This window comes from Quercus robur, chromosome 5, assembly GCF_932294415.1.
Source record: "Quercus robur chromosome 5, dhQueRobu3.1, whole genome shotgun sequence".
Classification (NCBI taxonomy): Eukaryota; Viridiplantae; Streptophyta; class Magnoliopsida; order Fagales; family Fagaceae; genus Quercus; species Quercus robur.
Window position 1 is genome coordinate 23,547,252 of NC_065538.1, and position 19,346 is coordinate 23,566,597.

Consider the following 19,346-nt stretch of genomic DNA (forward strand, 5'->3'; position numbering starts at 1 on the left):
TGTTCGTTGGTTCCCAAGCCCCCGACAATTCCAACATAAAATACTCATTGGTCCTGGCGGGGCTGGGATCCAGCCTCCGCCACTATCAATTTGTTTTTCTTACCCCCCTAAGAAACCCTTCTCTTCTTTGGTAACTCGGATTAGTCTTCACTGCTATCCACCCTTCTTTTTTCACCCAAGATATCCTCCATTTCAATATTTGTCTCCATACCTATTCTGCTTAACCTTTTCCAAGTTGCACCCCTCTCTGTTGGTTGGAGTATGTTTTCACTAATAACAGACAGTGGCTCACGTGGTAATGGAGGTGAAAATTTAGGCTGCTGTGCACGTGAGGTGTTAATGTGCACGGGCTGCCCATCTTTTAGAGATAAAGTTGCTAGCAAGTTTTCCTTTCCCGTGTCAGCTATATTATTGGTTGCTATAGTTATCTTGGGATCAAATCTATTTAATTCATAATCAATCTCCCCGATTCTCTCCTCAAATAACTCATCAGCTGATCTACTCTCCTCCACATTTATTGCCTTCAAATTTGAATTCCCTAGGATCCCCAGATCAGTGGTATTTGGAATTGGAAATTGCAGAATATCCTCCTGAAAATCCGCACCCTTGTTTAGCTGTGGCGTATTGACTAGACTTTCCTTTTCCGGCCTCATTATCTCCGGTGAGGGCTTCCCTGTACGAACCACTACCACCGGTGGCTTGCTCACTGTTAGAGGAGGTGCAGTAGCCGTTTCTTTCCCCCTTCGAGTGTAAAAACCAAGGACTATGATCACATGTTTCCTAGATGGGAAGAATGGTGGTGCACGGATCCAAGGTCCAAACTGCTGAGACTCCTTTGACATACTGCCTTCTGATTCAATCCATTGTTCACAGTCCTTATCATCATGCATAAGGGAACCGCACTAGTAACATATATTTGGGAGTCGTTCGTATTTGAACGACATCCATATTTCCTTACCACTGTCAAGAGAAATCACCCTACCATGGCACAAAGGTTTGGAAATATCAACTGTGACTCTGTTTCTAATAAATCTGTCCCCCTCATGCTCATTCTCATCCGTTATCTCATGGACTGTACCAATGGCTTCACAAATCTTCGCAGCGACTCTTTTGTTCCTGAATCGGATTGGTATATCATGCACCTGCACCCAAAACGTAGCCCACTTGAAATCCATCTCTGTCAAATCCACCTCCTTATCATACTTCTGCAGCACCATTAAGTGTTTATCGAAGCTCCATGGCTCCGTTGCTATAATCTTATTCACCTCACTCTCATCGTTAAAGGTAAAGAGAACAATGTGATGCCCCTCCCTCTGAACTTTAAATCCGTTTTTTGTTCTCCATATCGGTGTGAAAGTTTTAGCAATAGCATCTAAATTAAGAGCACGCTTTGTAAGAAATTTTATTGCCAAAACATATTCTATCTCTGCCTGTTCTTCTGTTACACCAAGGCCTGAGCCTTCGTTCTCCGATAATGTAAGGCAGCTCCAAGATTTGGTTAGGTCTTCCATTGTATCAAAGAAAAATAAAACTAAAAAAATGTATCCCAGTAACCCACGAAGAAAAAACCCACAAAGCCTCACAGGTAAACTTGTTACCTCGAGGTATGACGACACCTTCCAGAGAAGGGACTGCAGTTCTACAACCTAGGAGAAGAGGGAAGACCCGCTTTCGCTAGCGAAGAGAAACTTTTTTCTTTTTTTTAATGAGGAATGTAAAATGATACAAATAAAATGTAGATTTTCATTTTTGATATATCAAATAGTTATTTGTATCTTTTATTTTGTTATATTTTTCTAATACTTGAGGGATACTAGTTTTATTTTTCATATAAAATGTGTCATACATCCAACACCCTAGGTATACTAACCCAACATATATGGAGGATGCTTTGATACGTGACCACAAAATTCAATGTTGTTCAGTAATTAGATCAGACAAAGACAAACACCTATAATTCGAAGGAAGTGATCAAGAATATTTCCTAGAAAGGAATTGTGAGATTCGTTAGTTCACATGGAGAAAGGCTAAGTGGCCCTGGTCTTGAATACATGGGGGAAAGAATTTGTGTTGTCATTTATAGGTGTATTGTAAAAAGCAATAAATTTGAAAGAAATCATTGGTGGTACTTGACCTTTAAAAAATTAATAATTTGAGCAACTGATAACGACCAAAGGCTTTTTGAAGTTTAACCATTTGCTCACTAATAATGACCAAAGGATTTTTAAAGTTTCAACTAGTACTTCAAAGTTCTACTACTTGATCAGAAGGCTTGCACAATTGGTATACTTAACAACTGACCATGCTGCTTTGGGCTCTGGTACAGGCTCCAGTTGCCATGCTACTTGGGGCTCCGATCCTATTACTGTCTATGTTGTTGCGGGCTCTCGTCCAAACTTCGATCCTTCTACCGGCCATGCTTTAGGCTCTAGTAGACGCTCTGATCCTACAATTGACCATGTTGCTTTGGGCTCTGGTACAGGCTTCGGTTGCCATACTACTTCGGACTTTGGTACAGGCTCTAGTCCTACTATTGGACATGCTGCTTCGGACTCTAGTCCAAGCTCTGACCCTACTTATGGTCATACTGCTTCAAGCTCTAGTCCAGGCTCTAGCCCTATTATTGGCCATGCTACTTCGCGCAACAATCCTACTCGCCATGCTGCTTCTAGCAAAGATCCAACTGCTGCTTTCTTTAATGCTGCTTTCTTCAACACTGCTCCATCATCATCAAATTCTGATGATGAAGTGCAGTTAACCAATTGAGTTTAGTGATGTTCAGCGCAATATTTCTTGACCATTCACTCTATGCTTGACCATTTACGTGCTCTAAGAATTTAAACCCCTCTAGAGAGTTGAGACTGAGAATGAGAGTACAGAGAACGGAGAGTGAGATTTTATAATATGAGAGAGCATTGTGAGCATTGAGATTTTATAATATGAGAGAGCACTTAAAGGCTGTTTGGCCACCATTTTTTGGTCACTCAATTTCCGTCACTCATCACTCTAAATACCAAGGCTGTTTGGCACCATCACATATGAGTGGATTGTTTGGAAATAGTAATTTTTTTTAATTAAATAAGATGAAGTACTCTGTAGATTTTTTTTTGTTTGTTTGTTTCTTGTTTTTGTTTGAAATTTAAAGTTTCAATTTGAAGGTGGATTTTACTAATGTGTGCTCTAAGAATTTAATTTCCATTTTTGGAAATTTGTTTTTGAAAATTGAAAAAGTAACGACAGCTTTTTCAATTCCTAAAAAAATATTTCCAAAAATAGAAAACTTAATATGTGCCTTTAAGACACACATTAACCGGACCCTTCTATCATTCATGCTTAAAGCTTCTCTGTCACGCAGAGTCCTCTTCAAACTCCTCTCTCTCCCTCATTCACAACAGATTCATTTGGACTCTACCTCATATTCTTTAGATTCATAAATTTTTTGATTCAAATCCTACTTCAGATCTCTTAACAAATGCTTCCCAACTTTCTCATAAATTTTCATAAATTCTTTAGATTCATATTTACTCCTCTATCCACCAACGGCCTATTCTCATAAATGAAGTCTTTCTGATTCAAATCCTACTTCAGATCTCTTAACAACTGCTTCCCAGCTTTCTCATAAATTTTCATAAATTCTTTAGTGTGTGCCCTAAGGACACACAATAGAAAAATTTTATCAAAAATTGAAAAAGTTTTGACAACTTTTTCAATTTCCAATAAAACTTATCCAAAAATGAATTTATTAGAGCACACATTAACCGGACCCTTTCCAAAATTTTGCACACGTTAGTAAAATCCATTTAATAAAGCAACCTAAAAAAAAATCACCTAAGAATCTTACCATAGCAGATTCATCAATCAGAAAGCAGCTTTACTGAGAACTAAGTAGTCACATCATAGAGTCTATGGACTCTAAACTTAAAGTTTTGATTTCAAACGTCAATTCAGTACCATCACTCTATTCTTAAAAGTCTTTATTTATTTATTTATTTTTCTTTCAAAAAATAAGTTAGAGTCTATGGACTCTAAACTTAAAGTTTTGATTTCAAACGTCAATTCAGTACCATCACTCTATACTTAAAAGTCTTTATTTATTTATTTATTTTTCTTTCAAAAAATAAGTTAGAGTCTATGGACTCTAAACTTAAAGTTTTGATTTCAAACGTCAATTCAGTACCATCACTCTATACTTAAAAGTCTTTATTTATTTATTTTTCTTTCAAAAAATAAGTTTTTATCTAGGGTCTGGTTAATGTGTGCCCTTAGGGCACATATTAACAAATCCATTTTTGGAAAAGTTTTATTGAGAATTGAAAAAGTTGTCAAAACTTTTTCAATTTCTGATAAAACTTTTCCAAAATTGGTTTACTATTGTGTGCCCTTAGGGCACACATTAATAAAATCCTTTTATCTAAATGTTAATTTTTCGTTATGTCAAATTATTTTCTAATTTTTTTAAAAATGTTAACCTGATCAATTTTTATTTAGGTCTAAGGCTCCAGACTCAAGTTCTGGTCCTCTAACGAGGGCGTGGGTTCTCAAATCCCACTTCTGACAAAAACAATCTTATTTACCAAAAAATAAAAAACTTTAGAATTCAAAGTTTGAATGTTTATCTTACCCAGTTAATTATGTGGCCCATATATCTGTCCTTAAAGTTGTTTTTTTCTTTTTTTCTTTTTTTCACCTTCACACGTTTTGCTTTCTTTATGTCTTGTCACTTTGCTTCACCACTTTGTTTTGAATGGCTACTCAGTTTCAAACTTTTAGCAGTAAATTTGACTTTTCAATATATTAGTGAATCTCGTGTACTGTTTACAAAACCTATAAATTTTACTTTTCAGTAATTTTTTCATTAAAAATAAGTTTTATGGTATTATTTACATATTTAAAAATTATTTTGTTACAACATTTTTAGTTTTTAGTTTTTAATTTTAATAAAATAAGTTCTATTTAGACGGACCATGATTGGAGGTCACTGGCTTCTTCGTGTGAGTGACCACCTTGACAAAGAAAATTCATTATTATATATAAATTTTAAAATTTTTATAACCTCCATTTCATGATTGATTGAAGTGTATTTCCCCATTAATTGAAATTACCATTAATTGAAATGAATGAATGAAGCACGATTTAAGGCACTACAACAACTTCCAAAAAGAAAAAAGTTTGATTGCATGGTAGATAGCTCTCTGGGGCCTTGGGTTAGTCTTAAATGTCGACCGCCAGATCTTTTGCTTGGAGAAAATGGTTTTCTCACCGATTACTAATAAAAAAGCTGCTCACATGCTCATCAGTACAAAAAGCTTGTCGCATAAATAATAAATTTACTTCTTGGGTTTTCACACCGATTTTTAATAGGATTTTACTAATGTGTGTCTTAAGGCCATACAATAATTAATCATTTTTAGAAAAAAAATTTCTTGAGAATTGAAAAAGTATTAACAACTTCTAAAATTTTCGAAAAAATATTTCTAAAAATGAAAAGCTAGCGTAAAGCAGCTCTTTTACGCCACCAATAATAATGTGCCACGTCAGAAAACTTAATACACCTTATTACACACGATTATAACCCACAAAATATCCCAAGACTCAAGCGTATTTTTCTCTCTGATCCCTCTCATCTCTGTTGCTCTCTCCCTCTCATCAAAACCCAGCGCCGATCTGCCAGAGCTTCTTAGTCCAAAGCATTTAAGCTTTATATTCTAGATCCCGACATATCATTTGTGAGCAATGGAACTTTTTTTGACAATATATAATCCAGATTGAGCCAACAAACACAATCAACAAAACCCCCTAATCATTCGGTGCATCTAGCAACAAAAACCCCAACAACTCAACCAACAAAAAACCCAGCAAATCAAACAAATTTTAGCAAAAAAGAAATTTTTTGCAGCCAATCGACACAAATCAATCAGAAAACGAAAACCCAATGCGCCAATATGAATTTGAGATTGAAAAATCAAACAAAAAAAATTACCTTCCATGGTGTGAAATTCTGGTGATTCCTTCTCTCTCACTCTCTTTCTTTCGATTCAAAAAGTTTTGTAGATTCTGTTGGCTCAGAAAGCAAAACCAATTTGACCAAGAAGCTTGAAGCTAAAGATTAATGCATCAGATACATCAGATATATTTGTAATGAGAGAAATTTTTAGATACAATGTGAAAAGGGAGGGGAATTTTTTTGACTCTCTACTTCCATTTGGTATTTGTTTGTTCTAATTTTACAGATTTTTTGTTTGTTTTTGTTTTTGTTTTTAATTTTAATTGAACATACCCAGCAACCCTTTAGAGTAAAGATGAGAGCTTTTCTGGAAAAACACGCTCACCCCACGCTCTTGCACTCCGCCGTCGTGCTTCTCGATTTTCTGGACTCAGTTGTTGGAGCATCATCGTTGGGTGATGGCAGATCGAAGGTGGTGTGGGTGATGGTAGATCGACGCTGGGTTTTGATGAGAGGGAGAGAGCAACAGAGATGAGAGGGATCAGAGAGAAGAATACACTTGAGTTTTGGGATATTTTGTGGGTTATAATCGTGTGTAATAAGGTTTATTAAGTTTAAAGTTATTGGATGACGTGGCGCATTATTATTGGTGGCATAAAAGAGCTGTTTTACTCCAGCTCTGGACTCCGGACCTAATGTTTGCTCTTTTTGGTTTTATGTTAAACTTTACAATTCACTTATATTATTAAAAAAAAAAAAAAAAAAAAAAAAAAAAAAAAAAAAACAATTCAGTTAGACTGAGATTCTCACTTGTGCTTGTCACTCAATGTCTATCTTCTGCAGCCTAAACTTTTAGGCTTTTTTGGAAAGACCGAACCTTCTTTAAAAAGCCTCAATCAATCTCTCTCTCTCTCTCTCTCTCTCTCTCTCTCTCTCTCTCTCTCTCTCTTAACGTCAGTTTCTCTCTTGTTCACTGTCAGTTTCTTTCTTTCCCTAATAAATTTTCTCAAAAGTAATGATAGAAGTAAAAACTAATCAGCTCTCTTGTGGGGTCAAGAAATTCCACCAAGTCTACCTGTATCTCTTGAAAAAAAAAAAAAACTAAACTGAAGAAAGAAAAGTGAAAATGTGGAGTAATGTTGGGAGTTAAACGCATAATACACATCAAAATTCTAGATTTTTTTTTTTTTTTTTTTTGTGACCAGCCATAGTTATCTGAAAGTTTTGTTAAATATTTGAAAGTAGGGTTTTTTTTGGGGATAAATTTGAAAGTGGGTTTTTTTTAGGGAAAAGTCGAACGTGGGTTTGAAATTTCAATGTGGTATTTGAATTTTTTTGGATTTCTTTTGGATATGATTGATTTTTAGTTTTTAGTATTTTTTTGGGGGGAAAAAAAAACAAACGTGAGATCAGATTGAGGAAACCGATTATTGAAAAAAAAAAGTTTAGTTTTTTTTTTTAATGCAAAGAAAAAAAAAATCAGTCTTGATAAAGGAAGAAAAAAAAAACTAAAGAAAGAAAAGTGAAAACGTGGATCAGGAGTTTTTTTTTTTTTTTTTTTTGTGAGAATTTTTAACATGGTAAGTTTCTTTAAAAAAACCTTATCCCCTCTCTCGGTGTGAGTAATGCTTAGAGTTAAACGTGAATATTAAATATTGCCTATTTCGTAGGCAAGGTCATAGGCGAGAGTTAAAGATGTATTTTTGCTATGTTATCCTCAAGATTTATATCTACTTAAATTTAGGTTGCAGGGGTATTTATTGGAAAAAAAAATCCGGTCCAAACAGGTGTAGCCCCTTAAATAGTAGTACAATTTTCCAATAGATTAAGAAGGTGATCCTATTTTGTAGGAAGTTAATGAGTAGAAGTAGGAATTTAAATCAACGTAAAAGTAGGAGTTAATTATAAGCAGGAAGACATTTCAACGTATAAATAAGAATTTATTAATTTTGTTAATTTACTATTTTAATCCAATTTTTAAGTTTTAGGTATGGGTACTTTTGACAGTAAAAAAAGTAATAACTAACTTTATTTTGCTAATTTACTATTTTAACCCCATTTTAAAGTTGTTGGTTAATTAATTTAGGGATATTTTTGACAAAAAAAAAAAAAAACAGTAACTAACTTTCTGAATTCTCTTAATAAATTTATAGCTCCTAGAAGAAATAAAACTGGGGGTTTGGTGATTTTTTGGAAGGAGGATTTTGACTTAACAATTGAGACTTTCTCACAGTATCACTTAGATAGTACAATAAAGAAAAATAAGGAAGGGGAATGGTGTTTTACGGGTTTCTATGGGGAACTGGATACTCAAAAAAGGCATGAGGCTTGGGGAAGATTGAGGAGTTTGAAATCAAGAGGAAAGGCGCCATGGTTGTGTGCAGGTGACTTTAATGAGGTCACAAAACAATCAGAAAAAATTGGAGGCAGAACACGACCACATGGACAAATGCAAGCTTTTAGAGATGTGCTTGATGAATGCGGATTTATGGACTTAGGATTTGTGGGGACTATGTTCACTTGGCATAAGCACTTTGCAGATTACACAGTATGGGAACGGTTGGACTGAGCTGTTGCAACAAACGATTGGTTTTCAAATTTCCCGGATACAAAGGTGTACCATTTGGATGTGACGGCATCTAATCATAAAGCAATTTTGAATCAAGCAATATTGCGCTGAACAGCACTAAACTCAATTGGTTAACTACGCTTCATCATCAGAATCTGATGGTGATGGAGCAGTGTTGAAGAAAGCAGCATTAAAGAAAGTAGCAGTTGGATCTTTGCTAGAAGCAACATGGCGAGTAGGATTGTTGCGCGAAGTAGCATGGCCAGTAATAGGGCTAGAGCCTGGATTGGAGCTCGAAGCAGTATGACCAAAAGTAGGGTCAGAGCTTGGACTAGAGTCCGAAGCAGCATGTCCAATAATAGGACTAGAGCCTGTACCAAAGTCCGAAGTAGTATGGCAACCGGAGCCTGTACCAGAGCCCAAAGCAACATGGTCAGTTGTAGGATCGGAGCGTCTACTAGAGCCTAAAGCATGGCCGGTAGAAGGATCGAAGTTTGGACCAGAGCCCGCAACAACATAGACAATAATAGGATTGGAGCCCCAAGTAGCACGGCAACCGGAGCCTGTACCAGAGCCCAAAGCAGCATGGTCAGTTGTTAAGTATACCAATTGTGCAAGCCTTCTAGTCAAGTAGTAGAACTTTGAAGTACTAGTTGAAACTTTAAAAATGCTTTGGTCATTATTAGTGAGCAAATGGTTAAACTTAAAAAAGCCTTTGGTCGTTATCAATTGCTCAAATTATTAATTTTTTAAAGGTCAAGTACCACCAATGATTTCTTCCAAATTTATTGCTTTTTACAATACACCTATAAATGACAACACAAATTCTTTCCCCCATGTATTCAAGACCAGGGCCACTTAGCCTTTCTCCATGTGAACTAACGAATCTCACAATTCCTATGTAGGAAATATTCTTGATCGTTTCCTTCGAATTATAGGTGTTTGTCTTTGTCTGATCTAATTACTGAACAACATTGAATTTTGTGGTCACGTGTCGAAGCATCCTCCCTATATGTTGGGTTAGTATACCTAGGGTGTTGGATGTATGACACATTTTATATGAAAAATAAAACTAGTATCCCTCAAGTATTAGAAAAATATAACAAAATAAAAGATACAAATAACTATTTGATATATCAAAAATGAAAATCTACATTTTATTTGTATCATTTTACATTCCTCATTAAAAAAAAAAAAGAAAAAAGTTTCTCTTCGCTAGCGAAAGCGGGTCTTCCCTCTTCTCCTAGGTTGTAGAACTGCAGTCCCTTCTCTGGAAGGTGTCGTCGTACCTCGAGGTAACAAGTTTACCTATGAGGCTTTGTGGGTTTTTTCTTCGTGGGTTACTGGGATACACTTTTTTAGTTTTATTTTTCTTTGATACAATGGAAAACCTAACCAAATCTTGGAGATGCCTTACATTATCGGAGAACGAAGGCTCAGACCTTGGCGTAACAGAAGAACAAGCAGAGATAGAATATGTTTTGGCAGTAAAATTTCTTACAAAGCGTGCTCTTAATTTAGATGCTATTGCTAAAACTTTCACACCGATATGGAGAACAAAAAACGGATTTAAAGTTCAGAGGGAGGGGGATCACATTGTTCTCTTTACCTTTAACGATGAGAGTGAGGTGAATAAGATTATAGCAACGGAGCCATGGAGCTTCGATAAACACTTAATGGTGCTGCAGAAGTATGAGCCAGGGGTTTAAATTCTGTACTCTCATTCTCAGTCTCAACTCTCTAGCAAAGAAAAATAAATAAACAAAGACTTTTAAGTATAGAGTGTTGAGTTTAGAGTCCATAGACTCTATGATGTGACTACTTAGTTCTCAGTAAAGCTGCTTTCTGATTGATGAATCTGCTATGGTAAGATTCTTAGGTGATTTTTTTTGAGGTTGCTTTATTAAATGGATTTTACTAATGTGTGCAAAATTTTGGAAAGGGTCTGGTTAATGTGTGCTCTAATAAATTCATTTTTGGATAAGTTTTATTGGAAATTGAAAAAGTTGTCAAAACTTTTTCAATTTCTGATAAAATTTTTCTATTGTGTGTCCTTAGGGCACACACTAAAGAATTTATGAAAATTTATGAGAAAGCTAGGAAGTAGTTGTTAAGAGATCTGAAGTAGGATTTGAATCAGAAAAACTTCATTTATGAGAATAGGCCGTTGGTGGATAGAGGAGTAAATATGAATCTAAAGAATTTATGAAAATTTATGAGAAAGTTGGGAAGCATTTGTTAAGAGATCTGAAGTAGGATTTGAATCAAAAAATTTATGAATCTAAAGAATATGAGGTAGAGTCCAAATGAATCTGTTGTGAATGAGGGAGAGAGAGGAGTTTGAAGAGGACTCTGCGTGACAGAGAAGCTTTAGGCATGAATGATAGAAGGGTCCGGTTAATGTGTGTCGTAAAGGCACATATTAAGTTTTCTATTTTTTGGAAATATTTTTTTGGGAATTGAAAAAGCTGTCATTACTTTTTCAATTTTCAAGAAAATTTTTCCAAAAATGGAAATTAAATTCTTAAAGCACACATTAGTAAAATCCACCTTCAAATTGAAACTTTAAATTTCAAACAAAAACAAGAAACAAACAAACAAAAAAAAATCTACAGCATACTTCATCTTATTTAATTAAAAAAATTACTATTTCCAAACAATCCATTCATATGTGATGGTGCCAAACAGCCTTGGTATTTAGAGTGATGAGTGACGGAAATTAAGTGACCAAAAAATGGTGGCCAAACAGCCTCTAAGTGCTCTCTCATACTATAAAATCTCAGTGCTCATAGTGCTCACAATGCTCTCTCATATTATAAAATCTCACTCTCCGTTCTCTGTACTATTATGTCATTTAAATTCCAAATTCTTTACTTTTATATCATTTAAATTTCAAGCTCTTTATTTTCCTTGCAATTTATATTCTGCACTTTATTTTTGTTGTAATGAGGAAAGTGCAGAAAATAAATTGCAAGGAAAATAAAGAGCTTGAAATTTAAATGATATAAAAGTAAAGAATTTGGAATTTAAATGACATAATAGTAAAGAGCTTGGAATATTGTAAATATTGATTTTTTTTTTGTTTCCGTTTTAAATAGATTTTAATTTCTTTCAAGTCTTATGGATTCTTCAATATAAAGAAATGGGAGTTCTAAGCCATCACCATTCTTATGAGACATACTAATATTGTGCTCTAATGGAGGTTTAAAAAACCATTTAAGAAAGATGATATAAAATCTGTTTTTTTAGTGTGTGTGTGTATATATATATATATATATATATATATATGAGTGCAATAAAATAAAGGGGGAGAGGGGATATGCAAGAAATTAAATGGGATGACATAAAATAAAAGGGGATGAAGATTACTTGAAAGTACATAGGATGACATGAAATTAAAAATCAATAATAATAAAATCCCTAGATGCCTAGGTGGGATGAGATTTCTTTCCCCTAAGGGTACTTTCCATACATAGCCTAGGAGATGGTCCAATACCCATGTAGGGATACCAACACAATAATATAAACCAACAACAATAATATGAACATTGAAATAAAGAGATAGATATAAACACAATATGTACAAGAACATAGTAAAAATAAAGCAACTATGAACAACAAGCAAAAAAGAAATGATTTTATATATATGGAAATGATGATTACAATATAATAAAAGGGGTGGGATGGGTTTAGTTATTAAGGAACTAACCCATCCCTATAGCCTTACCCACAAAGATTACCAAAAAAAAAAAAAAAAGGATAAGACTTTTTGGTGTAGGGTTTCCTAGAGAGAGAGAGAGGAGAGAGAGATTTTTTATTTTTTATTTTTAATTTTCTAAGGCTATTTTTTTTTCCAGAATTTCCTCACTTTTTCTAACTTTTCCTCACTTTTCTTCTCTATTTCTCTATTTTTTCCACTATTTTTCTCCCTAAAACTCTATACATATTTTTTTTCCTAAAAAATGGGGGTATTTATAGGGGAAGGTGGAAAAGGGGGGGCTGGCATTAGTGTATCAGGATACACGAGTGCTAGCCACCCGTAGCAAGGGGCGGCTAGCATTGGTCTAGCATTGGTGTATCTTGATACACCAATGCTAGCCTCCCACTTTTGCCACTTCATCAGCCATTTTTTCGTCTTTTTATAATTTCTGGCCCAATATTCACGTGGCTATTTGGAGGCCTTTTTGAGCTCTGTTTTCTTTGAATTTTATTTGCACGGAATTATCTAAATGTCTAGTTTCCAACAGTTCTGGCCTTGTTTGATTTGGAGTTACGGTCGTCGAGATATCACGCTCAAAAGAAAGGTGACGCAAAGCTGAAAAATTCTAGACATTTTTTCTTGATAAATTCGTATCTTTCAATCCAAAGCAGATATCATCGAGTCCTTTTGGTGAAAAATAGCTAAGACCTTTTTCTTCAAGATAGTCCAGCCTGCTTATTCCATTTCTTACCCAATCAGTACAGTTTATTGCGTGAAGTCGGGTAAAAAACTGCCAGTTTTTCCTAAAAAAACAGTGAAGATTTTATTAGGGTTTTTAGTATTTTTGTGATATCCTATCCAATTTAATTCCGATTTTGGCCCATAAACCATCGTTTCGAAGCAAAAAATATGCCCTACGAGATGGTCTAAAGTTCAATGTGATCTAGTGGTCGGATCAAAAAGTCTACCTTTTGACCATACCCAGTTAAGGTTTTGGTCTTAATTGCTATAAAATGGACTTTTCAAAGTTGTGACTTTTTGATTCACCATTCAAACATGTTGTACTTATTTTCACCCTTTTTGGCTTTGAAATTCATGATTTGGCACCCCTTTTTAATTTTTAAAATTTTTTTGGTCTTTGTTTTGACGTGTTAATCAGGGTCGGACAAAATACGGTATCGACACCCATCCCCAAACATTTTGAAAATTTCATACTCATCCCCCCCCCCCCCCCTAAAATTGAAAACTTGTCTTTAAAAACCCAAAAGTTAAGTGGTTAACTAGTTTGTATAAGTGCCATGTGGCCCCCTACCACAATAAAAATAAAAATAACTTTTTATTGATAAAACAAAACAAATCCTATAAAAAATTAATAATCTCTACTAAGAAGAAAAAATGCAAAAAACGTATGCATTATAACTGTATTTCATATGAGATTCTGGCAATTGGCTTACTCAAGATCTAATATTAAAGTTTAGCCAAAAAAAAAAAAAAAAAAAACAATATAAAAAGTCTGAGACTTAGTACAAAATTAATCATAGATGAATCTAATGACACAAATAAAATGTAGATTTTCATTTTTGATATATCAAATAGTTATTTGTATATTTTATTTTGTTATATTTTTCTAATACTTGAGGGATACTAGTTTTATTTTTCATATAAAATGTGTCATACATCCAACACCCTAGGTATACTAACCCAACATATAGGGAGGATGCTTCGATACGTGACCACAAAATTCAATGTTGTTCAGTAATTAGATCAAACAAAGACAAACACCTATAATTCGAAGGAAGCGATCAAGAATATTTCCTAGATAGGAATTGTGAGATTCGTTAGTTCACATGGAGAAAGGCTAAGTGGCCTTGGTCTTGAATACATGGGGGAAAGAATTTGTGTTGTCATTTATAGGTGTATTGTAAAAAGCAATAAATTTGAAAGAAATCATTGGTGGTACTTGACCTTTAAAAAATTAATAATTTGAGCAACTGATAACGACCAAAGGCTTTTTGAAGTTTAACCATTTGCTCACTAATAATGACCAAAGGATTTTTAAAGTTTTAACTAGTACTTCAAAGTTCTACTACTTGACCAGAAGGCTTGCACAATTGGTATACTTAACAACTAACCATGCTGCTTTGGGCTCTGGTACAGGCTCCGGTTGCCATGCTACTTGGGGCTCCGATCCTATTACTGTCTATGCTGCTGCAGGCTTTGGTCCAAACTTCGATCCTTCTACCGGCCATGCTTTAGGCTCTAGTAGACACTCTGATCCTACAATTGACCATGTTGCTTTGGGCTCTGGTACAGGCTCCGGTTGCCATACTACTTCGGACTTTGGTACAGGCTCTAGTCCTACTATTGGACATGTTGCTTCGGACTCTAGTCCAAGCTCTAACCCTACTTCTCGTCATACTGCTTCGAGCTCCAGTCCAGGCTCTAGCCCTATTACTGGCCATGCTACTTCGCGCAACAATCCTACTCGCTATGCTACTTCTAGCAAAGATCCAACTGCTGCTTTCTTTAATGTTGCTTTCTTTAACACTGCCCCATCATCATCAGATTTTGATGATGAAGTGCAGTTAACCAATTGAGTTTAGTGCTGTTCAGCGCAATATTGCTTGACCATTTACGTGCTTGGCTCTGTTATGCCATTCCACCGGTTTTTTTTTTTTTTTTGAAATAATGAGATCGATCATGTCTGAAAACGTTTTTCCTTTCCTCCTTTCATCTCTTTCTTTTCTCTCTTTTCTCTTTCTTTCTTCCTCCACTGCTTCTTCTCTTTCTTCTTCACCAGTGCTTCTATACAAAGTCCTTTTTTTGTTCTCAAAGAATGGTCTTTTTATACATATGGCAACCAAACCCTCCTAACCATTGATACACAGTCTGTTCTCAAAAGGTTGATTTGGGTTTGCCAAGAATTTGGGTTTTTTATTTTTATTTTTAATTATATCCTAAGGTGGACTTATCTCAACTCGACATGGAAGAGGTGGAGAAGGAAGTTTTGGAGGATCGTCCTTCTAGAGTGGCAATGGAGGGTGGGGTTATACCAGGTGTAACTGAGAGCCTCCCTACAGATCCTTCCCTCCCTAGTCTTCCTTGAGGATTTTCCTTATTTTTGCAATGCAAAGACATTATATCCCCCTTCCTTGAGCTCATCTATTTCAAGCACACAATTTAGGAATTTGTTTGTCATTTTGAATGTTACTGAAGTCATTTCCAAGTTGCATGAAGAGGTCATATATTTTCATCTTCTCTTTTAGGTCACGTATGAGTGATGATGTTGTTATGTTCTAACATCATTCTTCTGAGTCATGTATGAATGACATTTTAACAACATTGTTTGTAGGTCATGTAGGAATGACACTTTTTGTTATGTATTGATAACATTATTTTTGGCCACAGATGAATGACGATCTTGTTATATATTAATAACATTATTTTAAGTCATGTATGAATGACAATTTTGTTATGTATTACTTTATTCTAAGTCATGTATGAATGACGATTTCATTATGTATTAATAACTTTATTTTAAGTCATGTATGAATGACGATTTCATTATGTATTAATAACTTTACTTTAAGTCATGTATGAATGACGATTTTGTTATGAATTAATAACATTATTTTAAGTCATATATGAATGAAAATTTTGTTATGTATTAATAACCTTATTCTAATTCATGTATGAATGACGATTTCGTTATGTATTAATAATTTTATTTTAATTCATGTATGAATGACGATTTTGTTATGTATTAATAACAACATTATTTTAAGTCATATATGAATGACAATTTTGTTACGTATTAATAACTTTATTTCATGCATGAGTGGTGTTTGTTAATACGTATTAATACTTTTAAACGTCATGTATTAATGATGATTTGGCTAATGGTTTGTAATGTAAGAATCTGGTACATATAATTCTTGAATAGTACTTCTGTGTATGTTTTATTGATAGAGAGACAAAATATTCCTTCATTTATGTAAAGCAGATAACAATGAAAGGAAAAAAAAAAAAGGAAGTAAATATTATAAACATTTTGGAATACTTTGGGACTGTTCTTACTGGTAGTATCTCTTTAAGTGTTCTATGTTCCATGGACAGGTACTTCTTGGCCGTCCAACATCTTTAGGTAGTATGATCCTTCTCTGGAGTGGCGAATGACTTGGTAGGGCCCTTCCCATGCTGGGCCTAGTTTCCCTTGGGACGAGTCCTTTGTTGCTTGTGAGACCTTCCTAAAGACGAGATCACCTACGTTGAATCTTCTCACCTTCACCTTCTTGTTGTAGTATCTGGCCATTGCTGCCCTGTATTTTTCCATCTGCTTCGAAGCTTCGTCTCTCACCTCGTCGATTAGATCCAAATTATTGTTGAGTTCTTAGTGGTTCCTCTACTTTTCGTATGCTTTGACCCGGATGTTTGTCAATCCTATCTCCACTGGTATGACAGCTTTAGTTCTAAATGTCAGTTTGAATGGTGTTTCTTCGATTGGCACTCTTGTAGTCGTCCTATATGCCCATAGAACGTTAGGCAGCTCTTCTAGCCATGCCCCTTTTGCCCCTTCAAGCTGAGTTTTGATAATTTTGAGCAGACTTCTGTTCATCACTTCTGTTTGACCATTAGCTTGAGGGTGTTTTGGAGAATAGTAGTGGTTTTTGATGCCTAAATCTTGGCAAAATTTTCGAAACTTGGGGTTGTCGAACTGCTTCCCATTGTCTGATATGATTGTTGCTGTTGGCTCGGCTTCGACCCACTTTGTGAAGTAGTCGATTGCGATGATGAGGAACTTGTACTACTTCCTTCCTATAGGATGTGGTCCCATTATGTCATTCCCCCATTGGGCAAGAGGCCACAGAGTGGTTATCGGCGTCATTGGCTCACTTGGTCTCGTTTGGATGTTCACGAAGTAGTCTAGTCACATGCTTTGAGGAGGTCATATGCATCCTTCTGTAGCGTTGGCCAGTAATATCCTACTCTAAGTGCTTTTCTTGCCAAAGATCTCGCTTCTGCGTGGTTGCCACAGACCCCTTCGTGTATCTCTCAAAGTACGTAGTTGGCTTCTTCCTTGGTGACACAACGGAGATAGGGGAGAGAGTATCCTTGCTTGTAGAGGGGGTCGTCAATAAGGACGAAACAAGTAGCTCTGATCTATACCTTTCATGCTTCATTCTTGTCTTCTGGGAGTTGACTTTCTTTTAAGTAATGAATGATGGGAGTCATCCATTCGTTCCGTTCTTGTATCTTCATCATTTGCTCTCCCTCTGTGCTGGGATGTCCCCTTGTTTCCATGCACAACCAGAAGGCTTGCATAATTGGTATACTTAATAACTTGACCACAAAAAATTAATTAACCTGTATTTTTGGGGTCTAAACAACCCATCATCATTATTAACATATAGTACAAATTAAATAATCCTAATGATAGCTTAGGGTATTGTCTAAACAACCCATCATCACTCGAATTATTAACCGAATTCATTACTTCAATTCAAATAAGTGGTAAATTTAATGGCATGGTGGCCTAAAGCTAAATTATATAATGAGACCAACGATGATAAAAGAAACGAGATAATAAAATGAAATTATAAACAAGTGTAAGCAATAGGAATAACAATTATACTATTTAAAGCATGTCTAAACTTAACTCTTATTTTCACATCACCTGCTATACAAACCCATAACCAAACAGCAGAAAAGGAGAAGGTTGGGCTGGGTTATGCTATCCGGCCCATTAGTTTTTATTTTTTATTTAGGACCCCTTTATTCAAAATTCACAAAAAAAAAAAAAAGAAGCCCAGCCCAGCTAAAGCCCCTGCACTAGTTATTTAAACCTCTTTTAGCCAGCCACAACACCCAACGGCTCTTTTTCCTTTCCTCTTTTCTCTCTCTCTCTTTCTTTCTTTTCTCTCTTTTCTCTTTCTTTCTTCCTCCGCTGCTTCTTCTCTTTCTTCTTCACCGGTGCTTCTATACAAAGCCCATTTTTTTGTTCTTAAAGAATGGTCTTTTTATACATATGGCGACCAAACCCTCCTGACCGTTGATACACAGTCTGTTCTCAAAAGGTTGATTTGGGTTTGTCAAGAATTTGTGTTTTCATTTTTATTTTTAATTATATGTTGATGATTATTGAATGTATGTAGGCAAGCTGTTTGTTGAAAGGTTTCTTAGTGGATTAATGGGTTGTTTTGGGGTCTGGGTTTGTCCATTTGTTATGGGTTATTGGGTTTTTGTTTCTGAGTTTGTATGTAAAAGGGTTACTTAGAATGCTAGATGGGGTTTTTTAGGGTATTGGCTTTTTTTTTTTTTTTTTTTGAATCTCTGAGAATATAGATTTTGAAAACTTGGATGTTTGAATTGGCTTTTTATTTTATTTTTATGGGGTTTGTAGGGTTTCTAATGCTGTTTCCTTTGTTATTGTCTTATGAAACAGGTTGCAATCTGACTTGATGGCCTTAATGGTAAGAACCTTGTGACTTAACCTAAATTTGTCTATAATTGAGATGGGTTTTTCTTTTGTTATTGGGAAAGAACATAAGGTTTTTCAAAACAAAAAAAAAAATTGTGCAACCAAACGCTATCTTTGAACTCACAATTTGATTTCGGTAAGTGAAGATTTGGTAGTTTGGATTTGATTACTATTTGATTAACTTTATTCCTTGTTTTGCCACATTTTGCTTTTCATTTTCAGTTTGAGTTTTAGTTCAAATATGTTCATTTTTATAATGTTTCTTTTATAATAAAACATAACCCAATATTTGAATTTTTTTTTCTTCATAAAAAAAAAAAAAAATTATGTGCTCTTTGCTGTCAATGTTTCTTTTAGAACTAATTGGTTGCTTTCTGCTAAGGTTCATTGACAATACTTGATTACTTAAATGAAATAAATGCATTAATGAAGTGCAATGATAAATTTGAATACATGTGGCCGACCCTGATTAGTTTGTTTAGGATTTATAGCTGACTCTGAAATTTTTGGATTGTGTCTGTGTCTCTGTTTGTTTAGGATTTATAACTTATTTGGTAAAAAGTGAGGATTTGAAAAATTGTACATAAGAATCTTAAGGCTTTGTTTTTATTTTTTGTTGTTGTTATTGTTCACTGTCCAATCTTTGGTTACTTTC